Raw genomic sequence first — 21559 nt, forward strand, 5'->3', positions numbered from 1 at the left:
TTTAAATGGTTTACTGATGTGGAAGCCAATGGAATGAAAAAAATATATATAATAATAATAATAATAATTATAATTATATATATATATATATATATATATATATATATATACATATATATATATATATACACACACATATATATATATACACACACACATATATATATATATATACACACACATATATACATATATATATATATATATATATATATATATATATATATATATATATATATATATATATATATATAAATATATATATATATATATATATATATAAATATATATATAAATATATATATAAATATATATAAATATATATATATATATATATATATATATATATATAAATATATATATATATATAAATATATATATATATATATAAATATATATATATAAATATATATAAATATATATATATATATATATATATATATATATATATAAATATATAAATATATATATATATATAAATATATATAAATATATATATATATATATATAAATATATATAAATATATATATATATATAAATATATATAAATATATATATATATATATATATATATATATAAATATATATATATATATATATATATATATAAATATATATATATATATATATATATATATATATATATATATATATAAATATATATATATATATATATATATAAATATATATATATATATATAAATATATATAAATATATATATATATATATATAAATATATATAAATATATATATATATATATATATATATATATATATATATATATATATATATATATATATATAGTCAGTTTTGTGCTTATATAACTTGTATATAATAAAGTTAAGAAAAACAGGCCATCAGTATATTGTAAACCGATCGGTTCAAATATTGCTTTTAAGTTATCAAAGAAATCATTTGTGACTTGTTAGTTAACTTTAAGTTAACTGTAATATATACCTCGGTGTAAAACCTATGACTGGTGGAAAAACATTATGTAATTGTTTAAACCACCTCTCTACTTTGCAATACCTTTTCTTTTTGGTTTTTAACAAACTTTTCCTTCTACTTTTTTTTAAACATTTTAACAAAAACTTTCTTCCTTTTCCACTTTTGTAGCAATTTCTAGCCAAAAATGATTGTCATCTGATTATCCCTATGATCACACATGGACTGATCATAAAGATGTCTGTACAGGCGTAACTGTTTCTTATAAAATCTCTTCAAAGTAATTCGAATTCAACTCAAATCAAACGCCGCACCAAGCGAACGCTTCGAGTATAAACCAGGGGAAAACCCACAGAGCACAGCGTCTTCAAAAACGGAGATAAGGGGGTAAAGTTAGACTAGATATTCATGTTAAGTACAATTATCTGATAGGCTTGCTAATGATTACGAATAGGAGACCAGCCGCGATTAATCATATCACGTGCTCCTCTCGAAATTAGTTTGTGAAACTTCACTTGTTACTACTATCATGAGAAAGAAGCCTTTAGTGCGGTAGAAAATGCACTTATTTTGCTCACCTGGCTTTTGAAGTGAATTAGCAATTTCTCTCAAACGTTTTTCATTTCCGACCAGGTTGTGGTTCGGATGACACATCAAACAGACACGGGCACTCCTGCCAAATATACACTAGTTTTTTCCTTCGTTTCTTGGGTCCAAATACACCAAAGAGAAGCCTTTTCTCAAACAAAGCCATGCTCGTTGATATTGTGGTCTCCAACTTCCCGCTGGCCTGGATGCTGCTATCTCATTGGCTGTAGGTAATCCTCAATGTTATTTTCAATCAGAACACATATCACAAGGAGTGATTTTGAATTGCCGACAGGTCCAGATATTTAGCATGCCAGATATCTCAAGGGTGTCACTTTGATCGCATCTGATAGTTCACGATTGTTACTCCTGTGAACAAACACTGATTTGCCTGTGATTTCAGGCGTTTGCGATTTCTCAAAACTATAATAATTTTTCAAAATAAGTAGTTTGAACAAGCAGTAAAAGTATTTTTTGTGTGTGTGCCATATCTCTGAAATTATAAACTTGCAATTGAGTGACTTATTTTCTCAGATTTTTCACTGTATTTATCTCCAAATTCCAGATGCTAATGTTACCTCAAAACAATGTTTGCACTGACGTAAGCTGTTAGTAAATTTGACCATATATCTTAAAATTCCCCCCAAAAAGTAGCTTTTTTTTTACTCCACTGCAGAAACAAGCATTAATATATTCTCCTCTCATACCTAAAGCGAAGTGTCTCAGATAATCCAAAAACCTGACGCATAAAGTGTCTGAGAAAGCTTTGAAATCTTTCTCACAGGAGATCATTTATCATGGGTAGTGGTACATGGAGATCTATTGTAGCATTTAAGCGCTGAGCTCATCTAAGCAGACCCTCTGGCCCTTAGTAAATTATATATATATATATAAAAAAAGAGAAAGCAGTGAAGATAATTCACAGGGTTTCAAATACGATTATACCTTGTGAATTGTATTTTTCCTTTGGCTTTTTTAAACACTTTGGGTTGAAAAATGAGGTAGTTCTGGATATCCTTTTGCATGAATTATACATCAGGAGACCTTTATTTTTAAAGTTCAGATGAAGAATGAAATGTGCTAAAAAATGCCTACACCTTTAACTCAAGGTCATTTACGATTCACACTAATGGTATTCTGACCCAGTCCACCACAAAAAGCTTGTTTAAAAAGACTTTAAAGGTCCTATACATTTTTTTTTTTTAGTTTTTTTAGATGTTAGTATCCGTGTTGTTAGTTTTTAGGATATCTATAAGCTAGTGTGCTCTGAAACTGTGACAAAATACACGTTTAGAAGATATTATAAACGTGTAAGGCTTGTAGTTTGTCACTTCGCCTAAATGGATGAATGTTGTTGTTGTTGTTGTTGTTGTTTTTTCACTTCACCTCATACTTCAGTTTCTAAGTAAATCGTGACCAATCAAATGCTCTCTTATATCTGACATGCCCCGCCCACTCTCACTGGAAGACCAGTGATAAAGCTAAACGCAATTGGCTGTCTTAAAATGAGATAAGCTACACTATTTCGCACCCTCTCATCATGTTTGGAAAAAAATACACACTTAAAAGCACTTCATGGGACCTTTAAATGCTGCAATACCTATAGAAAGATTACAGACTTTGCGAAAGCCACATAATTCCTGTCATTATTGTTTTTAATGGTGAAGCCTATAGACCGCTTGTTTGGGCATCTACTGTTTGAATTGCTGGCTCATAAGATCCCTTGTTGTAGCCATGCACTGTAAAAAAAATCCGTAAATTAGTTTTCTGTGTTTTGTGAATGTTTTTTTCCTGTTTATTTATGCTTTTAAATTGCATATTGAGACATTGATTTTATTATTATTATTATTATTTTTTATCCAACAACTTTTATTCTTAAAAAGTTGGAAAAAGAGACTTTTTTTATTAACATTGTTAATAGTTTTAAAGTGGTTTATTGTCTGGCTCGGTGTTATATATTATGGTACGAAAACCTTGTAATAATCTGCCAGTACATTTTCAGACTTATTTCTATCTATATTATTTCTTATACATTATATTATTTCAAACTACTAAAATGTCAATAAAGTCACTTTGTTGAACTGCAGAGTTGATTTTTCAACATCAAAGGCCAACAGAGCAGAGATCAACATCCATCCACAATGAAGTTCACAACTGTAAATAAACTGAAAATACAGCCGAATCACAAAATAAGGAAGTTTCACAGAGAAGGCAACCCAAAATACACTGAAGTATAGAAGATGAGTGCCTAAAAATAAAATCCTGAATTTAGGATGAGCTGAAAGAAAGATGAATATTTATTTCATTTCATACAAAAGAAAATAAAAATGAAAAGACTATTTTTATCATGTCTGTCTTAGGTGAGATCTTTCTTTTAGAATATATATTAATGCAAGTTGAATTTGGGTAAGTGACAGAACTGAGGTCTTTCCAGTTGTTGGCCATATGTCAGCTATTGGTTGTAATCAGGCTAATATGGGGTTCTTAATGTACAGTTAAAGTCAGAATTTCTAGCCCCCCTTTGATTTTTTTTTTCTTTCTTTTTCAAATATTTCCCAAATGACATTTAACAGAGCAAGGAAATTTTCACAGTATGTTTAATAATGTTTTTTTTTTCTGGAGAAAGTCTCATTTGTTGTATTTCGACTAGAAAACAAGCATTTTTTTAATTATTTTTTTTAAAATAGATTTTAAAGAAAGACTTGAAAGAAATCACATGTATCAAGCTTTTGTTCTGTTTTTAAACAACTGAAAATGTCTTAAAACCCTCTATTTTTGCTAATGGACTCAACGCCAACCCAGACAATATTTCCCTTTAAACTATAAAAAATGTTAATGAAAGTAACTTTTTTAGAGTTAAAAGTTGTTGGTAAAAAGATCAACATCCCATAATGCAATGAAAGCATAAATTAACAGAGGGGAAAAAAAAACAACATTAAAATAAATAGGGTCAACAGCAAACTTGCGTATATTATTTTACCCATAGAGAGAGATAGAGAATAATGTAAAATAAAATTTTCTTTTACCCATATTTACATTTTTTTTATGTTTTAGTGTTTATTACACTGCAAAAAATGCTGTCTTAAATTAAGTTGATTTAAATTAACTTTACAAGTCATGTAAACTTGCATTAAATAAACTGACCTAAAATAACAAGTAAAAATTTGTGTAACTTAAAGAAATAAGTTGTAACCTTACTATTTTATTAATACAAGTAAAAGTAACTTAAAAACAAGTTTTTATAACAAATTTAGCGTAATTTGTAACACTTGTTAAAATGTATTTGTTTTTAAAATATGTTGGTAGTGGCCTAAATATTTATTTCTATTTTCCAGAAAGAAATAATGACTAACAACATTTTATAAAAAGGGTTTTTATAACAATATATACATTGTGGCAGTTCAGGAAATAAAAAAAGACTAGTGCTAAAGGGGTAATTATTACTTTAATACATTTTAAAATAGCCTAGAAAAAATAGTGACTACTGAAAAAAGAGTGATGAAATGCATTCGCTGATGCTACTATGCCATTTTATCTTTTCTTTTACCTGACTTTTAATGCTTTTGTTGATCTGTGTTTTTGATTGAACAATAGTCCCATTATTTCAGTGAGCATTGATCGAAACCTTATGTTTGTGTTTACCACATATTATGGCTGTTTATTATTGGAAGTTTAATAAAGGTCCTCCCGAAAAAAGGTTTGCTGACATAAACAAATACACAGTTTGAAGTTTAAAACTGAACTGTGCACTTCCAGCCATTTTTGTTTTACATGCTGACTGACATTTTTAATAAGCAAAGAAGGGCTGAAGGAAGATTTAATTTTATTAATTAAACATTATGACTAAGCAGCTGAAGTCAGATTTATTAGCCCCCTGTTTATTTTTTCCCAAGTTTCTGTTTAACAGAGAGATTTTTCTCAACACATTTCTAAACAAAATCGTTTCAATAACTCATCTCTTATAACAGTAAATAATATTTGACTAGATATTTTTCAAGACACGACTATACAGCTTAAAGTGAAATTTTTAAAGGCTTAACTAGGTTAACTAGGCAGGTTAGGGTTATTTGGCAAGTTATTGTATAATGATAGTTCTATAGACTATTGAGAGAAAAAATATAGCTTAAAGGGGCTAATAATTTTGACTTTAAAATGGCTTTAAAAAAGCTTTTATTTTAGCCAAAATCAAACAAATAAGACTTTCTCCAGAAAAAAAAAATATTATCTTACATACTGTGAAAATTTTCTTGCTCTGTTAAACATCATTTGTGGCTAATAATTCTGACTTCAACTGTACGTATGGTTAATTTATTTACATCCTCAGCTTGTCTCACAGTTCAAACATAATATTGCACAATATAGGTTTCTGAGTGTGTTTTTGGCTCGGCTGCAAATCTAATTTTACACATTTCTTTTGGAAAAAAGAAAAGCTGAGATGTATTGATTGGTGGTGGCAGTGGGCTGGAGTTAATTATATCTAATGTCCCTTGACAGTTCTTTGAGCTGGAGTTCAGAGCCTGCACTGTGTCTACTGACTCCCAAACGTGCCGTGATTTAGCAACTTTTTATGTTCTTTTTAATCCCTTCTGCCAAAGTTTAGACCTCTGAGAAATCCAGCTTTATGAAAAAAAGAGGAGGGTTTCCGTGTCTGTGTGCATGCTTCATAAACACTTACTACCTGAACTCCGGGTTTGCTCGGTCCTGCTGGGAGAAAATCAAGACTCCCTCAGCTTATTAATGTTGATCGTATATTCTCAATTCACCCAGAGAGGGCTAGGGCTCCACTGAAATAGGGCGAAAGGAACACTTTGGCTGTGTAATATAGTGAATTGCTCTAAATCACAGAACAGCCACATTTCTCGGGGGGTTATTTTTTAAGAGGTCTTATCAGATGTGGAGTGTGTGTTTTGAAATGATATGATGCAGGGTGTGTGGCTCGTTTCCTGTTGTGGTGAAAGGTGGTTGTTTTTTTTGTGAATACGGTGTTCAGATGTATTTTTTTCCTTTTTTATCGAACTGTTATTATTTGAATGGTTTTTTATTAATTTTTTTTTTTTTTGCTGATTTTAAACTTTTTTTTAAAGTGAAGTTTCACAAACTAATTTCGAGAGGAGCATGTGATATAATTGATCGTGGCTGGTCTCTCATCTGTAAACATTAGTAAGCCTATCAGATTATTCCGAACTCAATATAAATAGCCTGTTTAGTCAAACTGGACTGAAAATGCAAGTTCATGCGATAAGTTTCACAGTTCGCTGCATTGGAAAGTTCAAGCTTGGTGAACTCTGACCTGCGAAATCGCATCACATTGCGTGGGACCAATCAAGGATCAAAACAATCACTCGCTTTTTTAAATGCCTAATCCCCTTGTTTAACCCTGTCCCTTTTCGTAGCGCCATACTACAGAATTCCATGCTCATGCTCAAACATGCTCAATCTCTAATGTGAAAGCAGCATAATCCTTGTAAGGTCCACCCAGCTGGCCCAATGCCGGTGTCCACTGGTGGATGAAGGTTCACTGCATGTTCGGTCTTTCCAGTGCACAATGTTGATTTATATTAAACTTAACTCATATCTGACTCCAATTTTAATATGAGGTGGTTTAGAATATTAATATATTTATCCTCGTTTTATCTGACTCCAATTATAAAACATTAAGAAGATTATATCAATATGTAATTTAGATAAATGTTTGAACCGTTTGTCTTCACTAGTAACTATTACATCCATTCATTCGGGTGCTCATGTCGCTCAGAGAAATCGCCTCGGCCGAAGGCGTCCCTCACGGTCACACTCCGGTCAGTCTTGAATATTAAACAGAGGTAAATTGACTAATACTTTAGATGGCCGCTACCAGCGCGCTCGTTCTAAAATACTTTAGTTAGTCCCGCTTAGATGTACACCTTTGAGTTAAGACAATCATCATTTCTAATTAGAGGTTAGGGCATTAATATAAATGTACCCGACTACTGGACTCTATAGTAACTTTGGTTTTCACCAAGCCCATGGTTTCCCATATGAACTTAATTTAGAATAATATTACCTTCAAACAAAGGTCGGGTACCCAATCTAGGTTAGTCGTGCAACACCTTGTTGACCTAGACGGAAGTTATCGCCCTTTCCACCTAAGTACACATGAATCAATACCAAGAGTCAGCCGGATCGCTAAAACACAATTAGTGTGCCAATGCTCCATCTCAATTGGATTTTAGTCCGTCTACTGACCTGACGCAAGACGTGCGGAAACAAGGATACAGCGTAATCTACTTGAATTAATAATTACAGAGTGAGCAAAATATGGTCAAACATTACAATTTATTAGTCAGGTAAATGTATTATGCCAATTCAATCAGTCAATTCATAAATGATCAATACAAAACATCAAATTATCAAAGATAAATCCAAGATGAAAGATGCATTCCTGACTTTGAAATATACATAACATGGGGCAGACCCCATGTTATGGGCTGATCTGGTTAGGCAGAATCGCCCTGAGCTTTTCTTAGGCCTTACCTTAAATAATCCAAGAATTCCCTCAAGGAAGGGGGTGTGAATGTATAACAAAAGGCATTCACACTTAGTGTCACACCCCTCACAGTGGTTCAAAAGATGCCTGAAGTTATATATTTATTGTTCTGATTATGTCTATTTCTGAGAGAATGAGACCATTGTACCAATCGCACTGAGACATTTCAAATGATATCAAACATGATAGTTAAAGTCAGTTTGGTTAATTCTAGAACATTCAAACATTGAAATGACCATATGTGTGAGTTAGGGGGATGAAGCAGACTCAGATGCAAATGCAGCAGGAACTGGTTTTTCCCGCATTCCCCTTGCTGAGTTGTGAAGTTACCAGTCTCTGTTTTCAGCTCATGTTTTGAATTGTCAAAGATATCAGAATATTTGCAATATTTCAATTCTTACATCCTCTCTTATTTTCATTTTTTGGAAGATTCCCCCATCCACCCATCTCCCTTATTTTCTCCTTTACCAGAAGGACCTCTCGAGAACTACCTGATCTTGTACCCCCTTATATGCTTATTGACCTGGAGGCAGCCCTGGGCTCAATTATCTCCAAGCTACAGCATGCCAAACCTGCTATTATTATCAAGCAATATCTAAGTGTGAACTCTTGAATTATATATATTATTTAGAACTTTAATAACGTGAATTAATGTATGTTGATAAGATAGTTGGGTTTTGTTTTTTCCATTTTCTTATGATATGCTTTATTTTTTTATCTATAGTAAATATTTTCTCTTTTAAATTGTGGGTAATATTTAATTTTATTCTTTGTAATTAAAGTCTAATTAGTGGAGATCAAAATTAGAGACATTTCATTTTTTCAATAATTTATAACATTTCAATTTTTACATATCATTCATTCATTCATTCATTTTCTTTTCGGCTTAGTCCCTTTATTAATCTGAGGTCGCCACAGCGGAATGAACCGCCAACTTATCCAGCGCAGCAAATGCCCTTTTAGCTACAAACCATCACTGGGAAACACCCATACACTCTCATTCACACAAATATACTACGGACAATTTAGCTTCCCAATTCACCTATAGCACATGCCTTTGGACTGTGGGGGAAACTGGAGCACCCGGAGGAAACCAACACGGGGAGAACATGCAAACTCCACACAGAAATACCAAGTGACCCAGACTCGAACCAGTGACCTTCTTGCTGTAAGGCGACAGTGCTAACCACTAAGCCACTGTGACACCCTAAACTGTTTTTTTTTTTTATTATTATTTTTTCAGATAATGTAATCTTCACTGTCCAAAATGAGGCGGAAGTTTCATCATTTTAGTTTTTGTGACACTTTTTTGCAAAATGCAAAATATATTTAGTTATTCATCAGACACACATTTTAAAACTCTGACACTTTTTATGACTCATAAATGATTTTAATATTATGTTATATATCCTGCACAGAAAACTCGTAAACTAAACTATATTTAATTTATTTTATAGAAATAATGTAGTCTTCATTTTCCAAAATGTGAAGGACTTTTTGTCATTTTAGTTTTTGTGACACTTTTTGGTAAAAAACAAGCAACTAAAATTTTTAAATGTTGCAGCAGTCAAAAGCTATTTTTAAAATTTAAATGAGAAAAAAAAAAAAAAGAGTTGTACTCCAGACACACATTTTAAAACTCTGACTCTTTCTGTGACCTTTATAAATGATTTAAATGTATGTATTATATCTCCTCCACAGATAACACAACTACAGGTTGTGTTTGCATGCAGCAGCGTGTCGTCCTAAAGGAGATAAGGAGAGCTAATCTCTGGTTCACAGTTCCCTAGAGCCTTTTCATACATTAACCATCGCAGAAACAACCTTCAAATGGAGCAATATCCTGTGCTGGCTAATTATCAGACTTCACATCTTAATAGATCTTTTGTGAAGGTATAAGAGCCAAATCAATCACAAGTGTATAGCCCGAGAGCATCTTCTTTCCGAGGACTAATTTGTCCAGCATTTCACATCAGTCTCTATATCTCTGAAGCTTGAGTAAATTGAAAGCAGGGTGAGGCGAGTGAGTGAGGATGGATCTTATTCACAAATATCACCTGAGGGTTGAGAATGAATCAGGCTGAGGGCTCATTTTCCAAACATTGGTTAGCCATTGTCAAAAATCTGCTTTTATTATTACTCTCATCGCTTGCGTTTATCATTGGGGCTGTATCATCCAAGGTTATGTGCTGAGGAGAGTGACGTATTGAGCTAATAATAGCCTATGAATAAACTATTGGAATTGTGTATATTTGAATTGACTTATAAAACTGAATCAGGGGTATAAAATTAGCCGGAGGGGACGTGTGCCCACAAATATTCACCATTCATAATGGACGGGTGTCGATTTACAGGTCCCCACCAACTTCAAGAGCAAATCTATGCCCTTAAACCGAATATTATATGTCATTTAAAATAATTTTAAGGCCGACCATAGCATGAAGTTGCAATGCAGTTTTTCCTGCCCTCTGATATTGATTGACAGTAGGCTTGTAACTGATCACGGTTGATCTGTGATTCGTGCTGATCACAACCTACAGTTCGGAACACGCATGACCCACAGATTAATACTTTTTATTTTTACTTTACTAAATTTGTAAGGATTTCAATAAAATCACATGTATGAAAGCATTTAGGCCTTCCTGTAAAATATAATGATGACGGAAGGAGTTTTGGTAAGTTTTTCGGGATGTGGTGGGTTTCTTAGGTTATTGAAGGTGTTTAGTGTCGCTACTTGTTTAGCCTGCATTAATGCATTTAGTGTAAGCTGCACAATTAATCATTCAAAGATTTCTATCCCAACAACAACGCAACAAATTATAAATGATGGTGATTTGCATGTTTATTAATCCTGAAAAACACATCATGAAAAAGATTCAGTCTTTAGTTTACAAACAGTCAATTAACACAGCAGTACTTTGATAACAGTTTATAGTTTAAATAAAACCCTTGATGTTTATGGTAAAGAATAAAATCACCGTCATATGCATTTAACTTGATCTTTAAAAATGAAAGTTGTAGGCAGCAATTACATTATTTAACCAAAAGGTGGCGACAACCAGCCAACAAAAATATGCCACTGAATAATCCTTCAAAAATGACACATCTAGGAATGAAACATGAAGTTTTATGAGTTAATAACTGAATCATTTATTAAAAATAAAACTAAAAGTAAATATGGGTTCTACAAATTGTAATGTTTGATTTCTACATTTAGCATTGTAAGTAACAGTAGTAAAAACTTGAATATTTTACAATTTATTTTTATTCAGCTGATTATTTCTGTATTTTATTTAATTAAATTACAGGTTCTCAGTTCTGATTGTTAAAACCAAGTTTCTTTCTGTGCTGTTTTTGTAATAAATGAAAAGCAAATTACATTTGTCTCCTCCCCTTTTTGGCTGATCCAAAAAAAATGGTCTGATTCCTGACTGAAAAACCATATTGTGATCCGAACCATGAGATTTGTGATCCACTACACCACTAATTGACAGGTGCTTATTTCGCAAGCCCTGCGGTTGATTCATGATATAGCACTCGCACAAGATAACTCCAAAATCTTCTACTGTTCCCGGTGAACAACTTCTGACCTACATTCTATGTGCAACCTGAATATCGCAATACTTGCAGTTTTGATTTTAGAATATTTTATTGGATATTCTGTATTTCTTCATCTTGATTAAGTTCTACAAGCTGAATGTCTGCAGTTTAGGAGTTCATAACCAACATTTCTGTAGTTTAAAAAACATCTCCCTTAAAGTGGACATATTAATTAAAAATCGCTTTTATAAGGTGTTTTATAAGGTGTAAATCTATTTGTAAAATCACACTTGATAAAAACAGTCTGCAGAAACACTTTGATTAACATTCTCTCTTTATGCATCAGTGGGGAAAAGCCCCACTCATTAGTGAAGATCTCTCCCTCATTAGCATAAACAGCCCTGAGTGAGAAGCACCATTCATCATTAGAGTTTTCACCTGCTGAAATTAATTTCAGCGACTAACAAGATTATAAATGTGGAGTTTTATGATGCACAAATGAATTGTCTCAGACTGCCTTTTTCTGAAACGCTTCCTCTTTTACATTTTCCGTTTTTCCACAGAGATGATATTAGTGCTGTTTTGAATCTGCTACAATGCTGGCATGTAGGCTTTGTAGCCCTGCCCTCTTTAAAAAAAGGAGCACAATTTAATTTAAATTTAAAGTGACAGTCAACAAAATGGCACAATTTGAAACAAACATTGGGCAGTTTCAAAGAGTTAGAAAATGTCATTTGAATTTAGAGCGACAGTCACCAAAAATTACACAATTTAAAACAAATATTGGGCAGTTTCAAAGAGTTAAAACTTATTTGTGGGGTATGTAAAGATAAAACTTCACATACACGCTCTAGGGACATCACAGACTTGGTTTACATCCTGTAAAAAGGAACATAATAGGTCCCCTTTAAAAAATCAGTTGTCTTAAATTTGAAGTGTTCAATAATCAAGTGAAAAACAATTTTAAATGACATATAATCTTCAGTTTTGTTAAATAACGCTTATCAATAATAATTCAAATTTACACAATTTAAATTTAAATAGAAAGGGACTAAGCCAACTAGAAAATGAATGAATGAATGAATTGAAATAGTTTAGTTGCATTTTTAGCTCCATAAGGGTCCCATTCAAACAGATGTGAATAGGTGTGTTTTGAGATTCTAGTCACATTCATTTCAAACGCACACACATATTTTGTTCCCAGCAGTTATTTTCAATAGATACTTACACTAATCTCTCCCTGAAGATATGAACAATTGGTCGTTTAATGTGAGAAGCAGCACTATTTAAGCTCTTATAGCAACCTCCCTAATGTTTTGGTCAGATCCATTTATCATTTTGTCATGAGAAAGTCTATAATACCCAGAGAAAGATCTGGAAGTGTTCTCGTTCATCTCAATGCCAGTTGCTCAGTGGGATTTTCTGTAAGTATGTAATTTAAAATATATTATATTATATTATATTATATTATATTATATTATATTATATTATATTATATTATATTATATTATATTACATTCATTCGTTCATTTTCTTATATTCTTATATTTCTTATATTCGGCTTAGTCACCACAATGGAATGAATTATCAAATTATTCAGCATAATTATCCTCCAAATTGTCCTCTTATTCACACACATACACAATTTGTTTTATGCAGCGGATGCTCTTCCATCTGCAACCCAGTACTGGAAAACACTCATACACTCCCATTCCCACACATACACTACAGACAATTTAGCTTACCCATTTCACCTGTACCGCATGTCTTTGGGCTTGTGGTGGAAACCAGAGCACCCAGAGGAAACCCACGTGAACACGGAGAACATGCAAACTCCACACAGAAGGCTTGAACCAGTGACCTTCAGGCTGAGAGGCAATCGTGCTACTCACTGTGCCACCTTAATACCTATTATATTATATTATATTATATTATATTATATTATATTATATTATATTATATTATATTATATTATATTATATTATTAAAACAAGTACTTTAAAGTCAGTGTGACTCAGAAGTTGCTGAGGAGTTTTTTCAGAATGCTGACGTACTTAAAATTGAACTGAATATTAAGCAGGGGGCGGAGCTTTATTTTTGCGCATCATTCTCTCATAGCAAACTAACAGTTAGAGGGGCGTGGTTTATGTATATTGTGGCTGAAGCCATCAAACTGACATCAACAGAGAAGAACTTTGACTGAAGTTTACCAAAGGGTAAGAATTGTTTTTTTTTTTTTTTTTTTTTACTTTTTGTAGTATTTAAAAAAATAAGTGTTTTTTTAATATATAAAGTTAATAAGATGTTTTATTTATTCTATTGTTTTTCAGTTTTACTTTTATTTGGGTATATCATGCTAAACTGGCCTGATGTACATTAAAATAAGAAAATGAAATGAAAATAAAATGAGTTCAATTGTTGGTCATCCCCCTGTAATTTTTCTTGAGGTTGCTTAGTGATTATCTTTCTAAATTTGCTTTATAATTTATTTACTTTTTGTTTTTGTCTTTGCTTTAAAGCATTTGTATGCATTTGAATGTCTAACAAAAACTGCTGTACTTGTCACAAGATACCTGTACCACTGTAGTTCTGTTGAAAAATGTGACAATAAAAAAAGTTCAATTGGAATATAATGAAAATATATAATAATAATAATAATAATAATAATAATAATAATAATAATAGTATTTTAGAAAATAATTAGTACTATAATGGAAATTCATATATTGTTGTAATTAGGGATGCATTTGGATGCATCAGTTTAATTTTTACATTATGTCTGTTGTGAATTTCTCTGTCTGGCTTACGGCACTGACACTGTTGTGAAATTCTCAGACGAGCAAAAAAAAAAAAAAAAACAGGGAGAACTTTCGGGTATCTTCAACGCAGAATCCTTTAATAAGAAGAATTCAGCGTCACTGTGGCATCATCAAAAGAACTCTCACTGCTACAGCAGACACTCAGTTTAAATACATTTCACAGACATTGATACATGTAGGTGGGGACAGTTTAAAACAAAACATGCACGTGAAGTGTTGGCAGAGTAAATTGCCTTTCCAGCCCCAATCTCAGCAGCATATAAGAACCCATTCACGATACATGTTAGCAGGAATGCAATGTGCAAATGGAGACAGAATTCGTCCGACCAGTTGACCGGCTTGACCATTTGTTAGACAATAGACACAGCTGTGCTGTGAAACTGACAATTTGCATTACTTTGGAGACAGTCGGGGCTCAGGAAACCAAGAGATTTTAGGGTCTGCCACACCCTTAAAACCAAAGAATATAACTTTTCAGTTAGATTATTGCAAATTTAGAACTGGGTTATATCAATTTATATTCCCACATTTCCATTGGTGTGATCGTTTGTTTTCCATTGTGAGGTCCTGTGAAGAGATGATGCCAACCATAGAAGACTCCATAGTCCTGGACCAGGCTGTATCCTGAGGAGATGTAGTGGCGCTCATGGAGGTGTGGAGAGCATGAGACTGATTCCTGAAAGACCCCGGTGACAGATGAGTCTCTGCATTGATCCGCGTAGACCCATTCTCCAGCCTCCGATGCCCAAACTGCAGCTCTTCACAAGAGGTTTGGCCAGAGGAGAAATGGTCATACCCAACTGAGCCTGGTTTGTCTCTATGTTTGCTTTTTTTTTGTCCTTCACTTTTGTCACTTGGTGAAGTTTGTTTCCACTGTTGCTGCTGGCTTGCCTGGCTGAATTAGAATGCTTCAAGTGTTTATCAAGTGTCAGTGACAGAATGACAGAATGCGAGTGTTTTTTTAGTAACAGCCCATGCTAAAGTCACCTTTTTAGGTTACAAACACAAATCACAGTCCCCTACCTCTTATAAACAAGCATAACTCATGGTTTTGGCATATTTGATCTCACTAGCTCATTACCTTACCAGAATCACTCCTTTAGGGAGAAGTGTCTCTTATCTCCATGCACGCTCTTCTCTTACGTTTTGCCTCCGCGCTAAATCTTTTCCTCTATGCATTAGGAGTGATATAAAACACAAAGGCTGAGCACACGCATGACAGTCAGGTCAGTGCCTGAGAGCGGCTCATATGTCTGAGCGCCAAGATTGGCTCCAGATGCCGTGAAATGTATTGCAGACCAACAGTGGCTTTGTAATGTGAACGTGAGGGATGAGAGCCGCATGCTTGTGTCTTGATACGGTCAGCAGATGTATTGTATGCTGGGCCTCATGGTAATCATCGGGTCTGAAGAAGCTCTCAGAGCACAATAGGTGGGAGGACACGCTGTTGGCTGCTGGATCTGTACTAATAAACAGGTCTGCTGTGGAAGATGGAAGTGCTGTGCTGGTAGTAGTGTCACGTAGGCAGACTTTTCAAATGCCTGCCATTTTTGGTTTTACAATGTTTTTTTTTCTGTTTTTATTTTTGTTCTTATGTTTTTGTTTTGTTTTATATGTATTCATGTTCTGTCCTATTTTGTTTTAGGTTTCATTTGGTTTATAGTTGTGTTCTTTTATTGTTTAATTTAGTTTAATTTAGTTTTGTTATGTTTTTTCTGTTCATTTTGTTGTTTTTGTAGTTACTAAAGCTTATTTTTTTTCTGGTTACTGCAACGTCATTTTTAGATATCATAACTATTTCTCTAGTTAATGCAGATTTTTTTTCTAGTTAAATCAAATTAAAATGTCTAGTTATTGCAAATTATTTTCTAGCTACTGCAACTTAATTTTTCATATTCTTATAAAATAATATTTCTAGTTCCCATAACTTAATTTTTTCTAGTTGTTGTGACAATTTTTTTTCTTGTTACGGCAACTTAATCTTTCTAGTCACCACAAATTATTTTTTTCTAGTTACTGCAACTAATTTTTTTTTAGTTCTCATAAATTTATTTGTCTAGTTAATGCAGACAAGTTTTCTAGTTACTTCAACCTAAACTTTCTAGTTATTGCAAATTGATTTAGTTTTTGTTTTTTCTCTGTTCATTTGGTTGTTTTTCTAGTTACTAAACTTTATCTTTTCTAGTTACTGCAACCTCATTTTTCTAGTTGTCATTTATTGTTTCTAGTTACTGCCACCTAATTTTTCTAGTTACTGCAACTTAATTTTTCTAGTTGTCGTGATATATTTTTTCTAGTTGTCATTTTTTTTCTAGTTAATACAACCTAATTTTTCTAGTTACTGCAACTTACTTTTTCTAGTTGTCATATATTTTTCTAGTTACTGCAAGTTAATTTTTTCTAGTTACTGCAACATAATTTTTCAAGTTCTTATAACTTAATTTGTCTAGTTAATGCAGAATTGTTTTATAATTACTTCAACTTAAAACTTCTAGTTATTGCAAATCATTTTCTGATTACTGCAACTTAATTATTCTTGTTCTTATAACTTAATATTTCTAGTTTCTGTAACTTAGTTTATCTAGTGATTGTGCCTTTATTTTTAGTTACGGCAACCTAATTTTTCTAGTTACTTTTTAATGTAATCTAGCAATTACATTTTTCTATCGAATACAATTAATATATGAATGTATACAGTTGGGCGAGGCAGTGGCGCAGTAGGTAGTGCTGCCACCTCACAACAAGAAGGTCGCTGGTTCGAACCTCGGCTCAGTTGGTGTTTCTGTGTGGAGTTTGCATGTTCTCCCTGCCTTTGCGTGGGTTTCCTCCGGGTGCTCTGGTTTCCCCCACAGTCCAAAGACATGTGGTACAGGTAAATTGGGTAAGCTAAATTGTCCGTAGTGTATGAGTGTGTGTGTGGATGTTTCCCAGAGATGGGTTGCAGCTGGAAGGGCATCCGCTGCGTAAAAAACTTGCTGGATAAGTTGGCGGTTCATTCCGCTGTGGTGACCCCGGATTAATAAAGGGACTAAGCCGACAAGAAAATGAATGAATGAATGAATAAATGTATACAGTATAGAGAGGCAGCTCATACAATAAAACAAATTAAGTTGAACACAATTTGTTTGTTTAAATTTAGCCCATGTAAATTGTTTGCAACCAGGTACCTTAAAAATGTTAGGACATCCAATGAATCATTTTGTTCAGTGTAGGTTGCAGAAAATATCTCACAATATTCAACATTTGATGTGAAGTGGAAAGTGAAGCGTGGCGGTCGGTAGATCTGCTTCTTAATCAGTAGTTAAGCACAGTGAGGGCCTCCAGATCCACCATAATGAACGGCACTCTAATTGGACTCTGGCAACCTCTGTCCTCATCTGGCTGCCCTTTATTATGTATGGGTGGAACAGGCAGGAGCCAGGAAGCCCACCACTTCAGAGCCCACCGCAACACAAATAAAACTGCACTGATGAGATTAAGCAATTCAAGATGTGTGCGTGGACTTTTTAAGGCAAACAGTGCTGTTGCGTCCTGTTGTCAGGCTGTTGCGTGCTCACCTCACACAAGGCCACATGCACATATAAACAGAGCCGGGCTGTTTTCATTGTGCCCTTATGTGCCACTCAGTAAATAAACATCATTTCCCATAACTGTTATATGGGAAAAGATAAATATAAGAAGCTAATTCAAAATCTTTAGCCTTGGGAAGCTGTTCAGATGATGGTTAGTGATCTATTTTTGTTGGCTTGTAGAAAAGAGTGACCAGGAGGTCAGCCTGCTGACAGTATGAAACCTAATTGAATTTGAATTGTTAATTTTATGCACACACTTTTCACTGAAGCGAGCAAGAAATGTTTTTAGAGCATTTTAAAATGTTGTGTTTTGGTTACAGTTGCACATTTGGGCAGCACCTAGCTGTCATTTAGGATTTTCATCTGACATTTTTGTTACTATTTATTCTACCTTTTTTAACTTAATGAAATGTCCCATAATGTTTGTAAAATGATCAAATAAATGTTCTGACCATTTGTATACAGTTAAAGGCAAAATTATTAGCCTTCCTGTGGAATTTTTATTAGATTTTAAACTTTCTCCAAATGATTGTTTCCCAAGTCTTATTTCATTTGGTTTTGCTCGGAAAAAAATGCAGTTTATTATTATTATTATTATTATTATTATTATTATTATTATTATTATTTATTTATTTATTTATTTATTTATTTATTTATTTATTTATTTTATTTATTTATTTATTTATTTATTTATTTATTTATTTATTTATTTTTTAGGAGTTGTATTTTTTATTTAGGGTAATATTATTAGCTCTACATTATTATAAATAATTATAATATTTATTAATAATTTCCTATTTAATACAATTAACCTAGTTAAGCCTTTAAATAGCATTTTAAGCTAAATAATATGTTGCAAAATTACTAGGAAAAATAGTATGTACTTTCATCATGGCAATGAAAAATGGCAAAAAGTTGTAGAAATTAGTTACTAAAGCTATGTTTAAAAAAATAAGTTGAAAAAAATCCTCTCTGTTAAATAGCACTTGGGAAATATTTGTAAAATATCAAATTAAAATTTTACAGGACAGCAATACAGATCAAATACAGAGCACATTCAGCAATAATATTTCTGTTATGATCACCAATGATCTAGCAGTTTCAGCTCACTGTAGAACTACATTGATATGAACTACAACTCCCGGAAGTCTTTGCACCCATCACTCCTGTCACAGCTGACAATCATTCAGACACTGTCACACAAACACACAGCCAAACCTCGTGATTCACTCATTACTTGGACTATTTATACACCTCACATTCTCGCACACTTAGCTGAGTCTTGTAAAATGCAAGCGAGCAATTAAAAGTGTTTTGACCCTTTGGTCTGTTTATGTTGTTTTGACGCCTGTCCTGACCATTCCCCTGTTAATTTGACCTTGGAATACGGGATTAAAAAATAAAAAATTAACAGGATTTTTTTTTTTTTGTACACGCACACAAAAAAGTTCCATACCAAAATACTACAGCAGACATTAATCGAGACACTAAAGTTTCAGTCATTTCAATTCAACAAAATTTAAATTAAATATCTAAAATATGTATTAAATATCTAAATATGTATTTAACATCTCATAACTAAGAGGCGATTCAATCATAACTTCATGTTAATTTTATGTTATTTATCAATATGTAGCTCTTTGTATTCTCGAAAGCTATAGAAATTAAAAATGTAAAAGATACATTTTTATGGAGATACATTGGGATCATTGTTTTTGTTTGCATCCTTAAAAATGGTATATATGAAAAAGCAAGAGCAAAACAATGCAATATCATCTCTCCTTGTTTTTAATATCCTCTTGTCTCCTCCATTTTTATAAATGTAAATATAAAGTGAGGGCTAAATGAAAGTGTAGTGCAGTTTTCAGCTATTTTTCTCTTTAAAATACACAAGCATGTGAGTCACTAAGAACTGAGAGAAGTCTTAAAACATCCTAAATGGATTCCTGCTGAGGCTGAATGGATGATATTGCTTCAGTAAGTGGTAATTCAGACCACTTCATGTACATTATTTCAGCATCGACAGTATAGTGAGCTTTCAGCATTAAGGCCTGAAAACTGAAAAACATTGACAGATCTGAACTGAGTACTCTTTCTACACACTGTTAAACTCTCTTCATCTCAAACAGTTGCACACGCACACTAAGCATGAAACATAAACACAGAAATTGTCTTCTAATGAGACAGTTTAAGCAGTAGCAAAACAAAATCTCAGACAACATCACAAGAACCAGCTTATAAAGCCCTGGTGGCCCGGCATCACAACTCTGGGCCTCAATCCCAGAAAGCACAAAAAAAGGCAAAAAAAAAAAAACTGTAAAAAAAACTTTTTTTAATGTTATGAAAATGTTGTGATTATCTTTATTTATTTATTTTTTTTTACTTTTAAACAATAAAACAAAGAATAACTTTTAACTTAGACATTAACAATTTATTCATAGAGCCTCGGCTCAGTTGGCTTTTCTGTGTGGAGTTTGCATGTTCCTCCTGCATTCGCGTGGGTTTTCTCTGGGTGCTCCGGTTTCCCACACAGTCCAAAGACATGCGGTACAGGTGAATTGGTTAGGCTAAATTGTCCGTAGTGTGTGTGAATGTGTGTGTGGACGTTTCCCAGAGATGGGTTGCAGCTGGAAGGGCATCTGCTGCGGAAAAAGTTGGTGATTCATTCCGCTGTGGCGACCACAGATTAATTAAAGGACTAAGCTGACAAGAAAATGAATGAATTGATTCATACATAATGAATCCAATATATTAATGTATAATTAAGAGTACTATTCAGATTTAATCTCAGAATATAGTTTACAGGAAACTTTTCTTGTAAAATAGGGGTTGTACTATAGCTTAAAAGTAAGATAAAATTAGATGCATAGTTTTGATAGTTTGATGTACAGTAACCTCTGAAGTTTCCTAGCTGTGTCCAAAATTGCATACTTCTCGTGTAGGCAGGGTGCAAATACAGACGGGGGTTTGGGGTGGGATTGACCACCCTAATAAACATTTGATCCCCCTAAAGGATGCTAAAACAAGATGTATGGGGGGGGGGGGGGGGGGGGGGGGGGGGTACTGACTAAAATATTGACAAATTGTTTTCTCTGGTCTGTATCTTAAATAATAATATTATCAGTTAAAATAAAAGATAATAAAAATATACATTCAACCACCCCATAACGGTTCATACCACTGTGAATGCATAATTGCGCCAATGCAAGGAAAAAAAAAGTTCAACAGTCTGATACTGGCTGATCAAGAACACCAATGGATATTGTAAGTCTTCACAAGACACTTTTCTTGTAAAATAAGTGATTGAATCTACATTTAGCCTCAAAGTAAAGTAAACTAGACACAGTTTTTACAGCTTTTAGTTTTTATAGTTTGATGTACAGTAACCTCTGATATAACTACATTACTGTAGGTCAGAATGCACTACATATCTCTCAAAACCCTGTAAACTCAAATATGCTTAATAAATTAGATGTCTTTTTTTATTATTACAAAAACTAAAGAGATTAACATGCTGGAATAAAAAAAAAAAAAAAACATGCACTTATAAAAACACCAGCAGTAAA

The 21559-nt window shown here is 32.9% G+C and overlaps 1 long non-coding RNA gene across 1 annotated transcript in view; it reads left to right on the forward strand.

The window, feature by feature from the left end:
- Nucleotides 1-1520: 1520 nt before the first annotated feature.
- LOC141378723 (uncharacterized) overlaps nt 1521-21559 on the forward strand; it is a 32935-nt gene continuing 12896 nt past the window's right edge. The window contains exons 1-2 of the long non-coding RNA XR_012393977.1: nt 1521-1766; nt 14986-15230. This is a non-coding gene — a long non-coding RNA (uncharacterized lncRNA). The remainder of the gene's footprint in view (nt 1767-14985; nt 15231-21559) is intronic.

Source organism: Danio rerio, chromosome 18 (assembly GCF_049306965.1).
Source record: "Danio rerio strain Tuebingen ecotype United States chromosome 18, GRCz12tu, whole genome shotgun sequence".
Taxonomy (NCBI): Eukaryota; Metazoa; Chordata; class Actinopteri; order Cypriniformes; family Danionidae; genus Danio; species Danio rerio.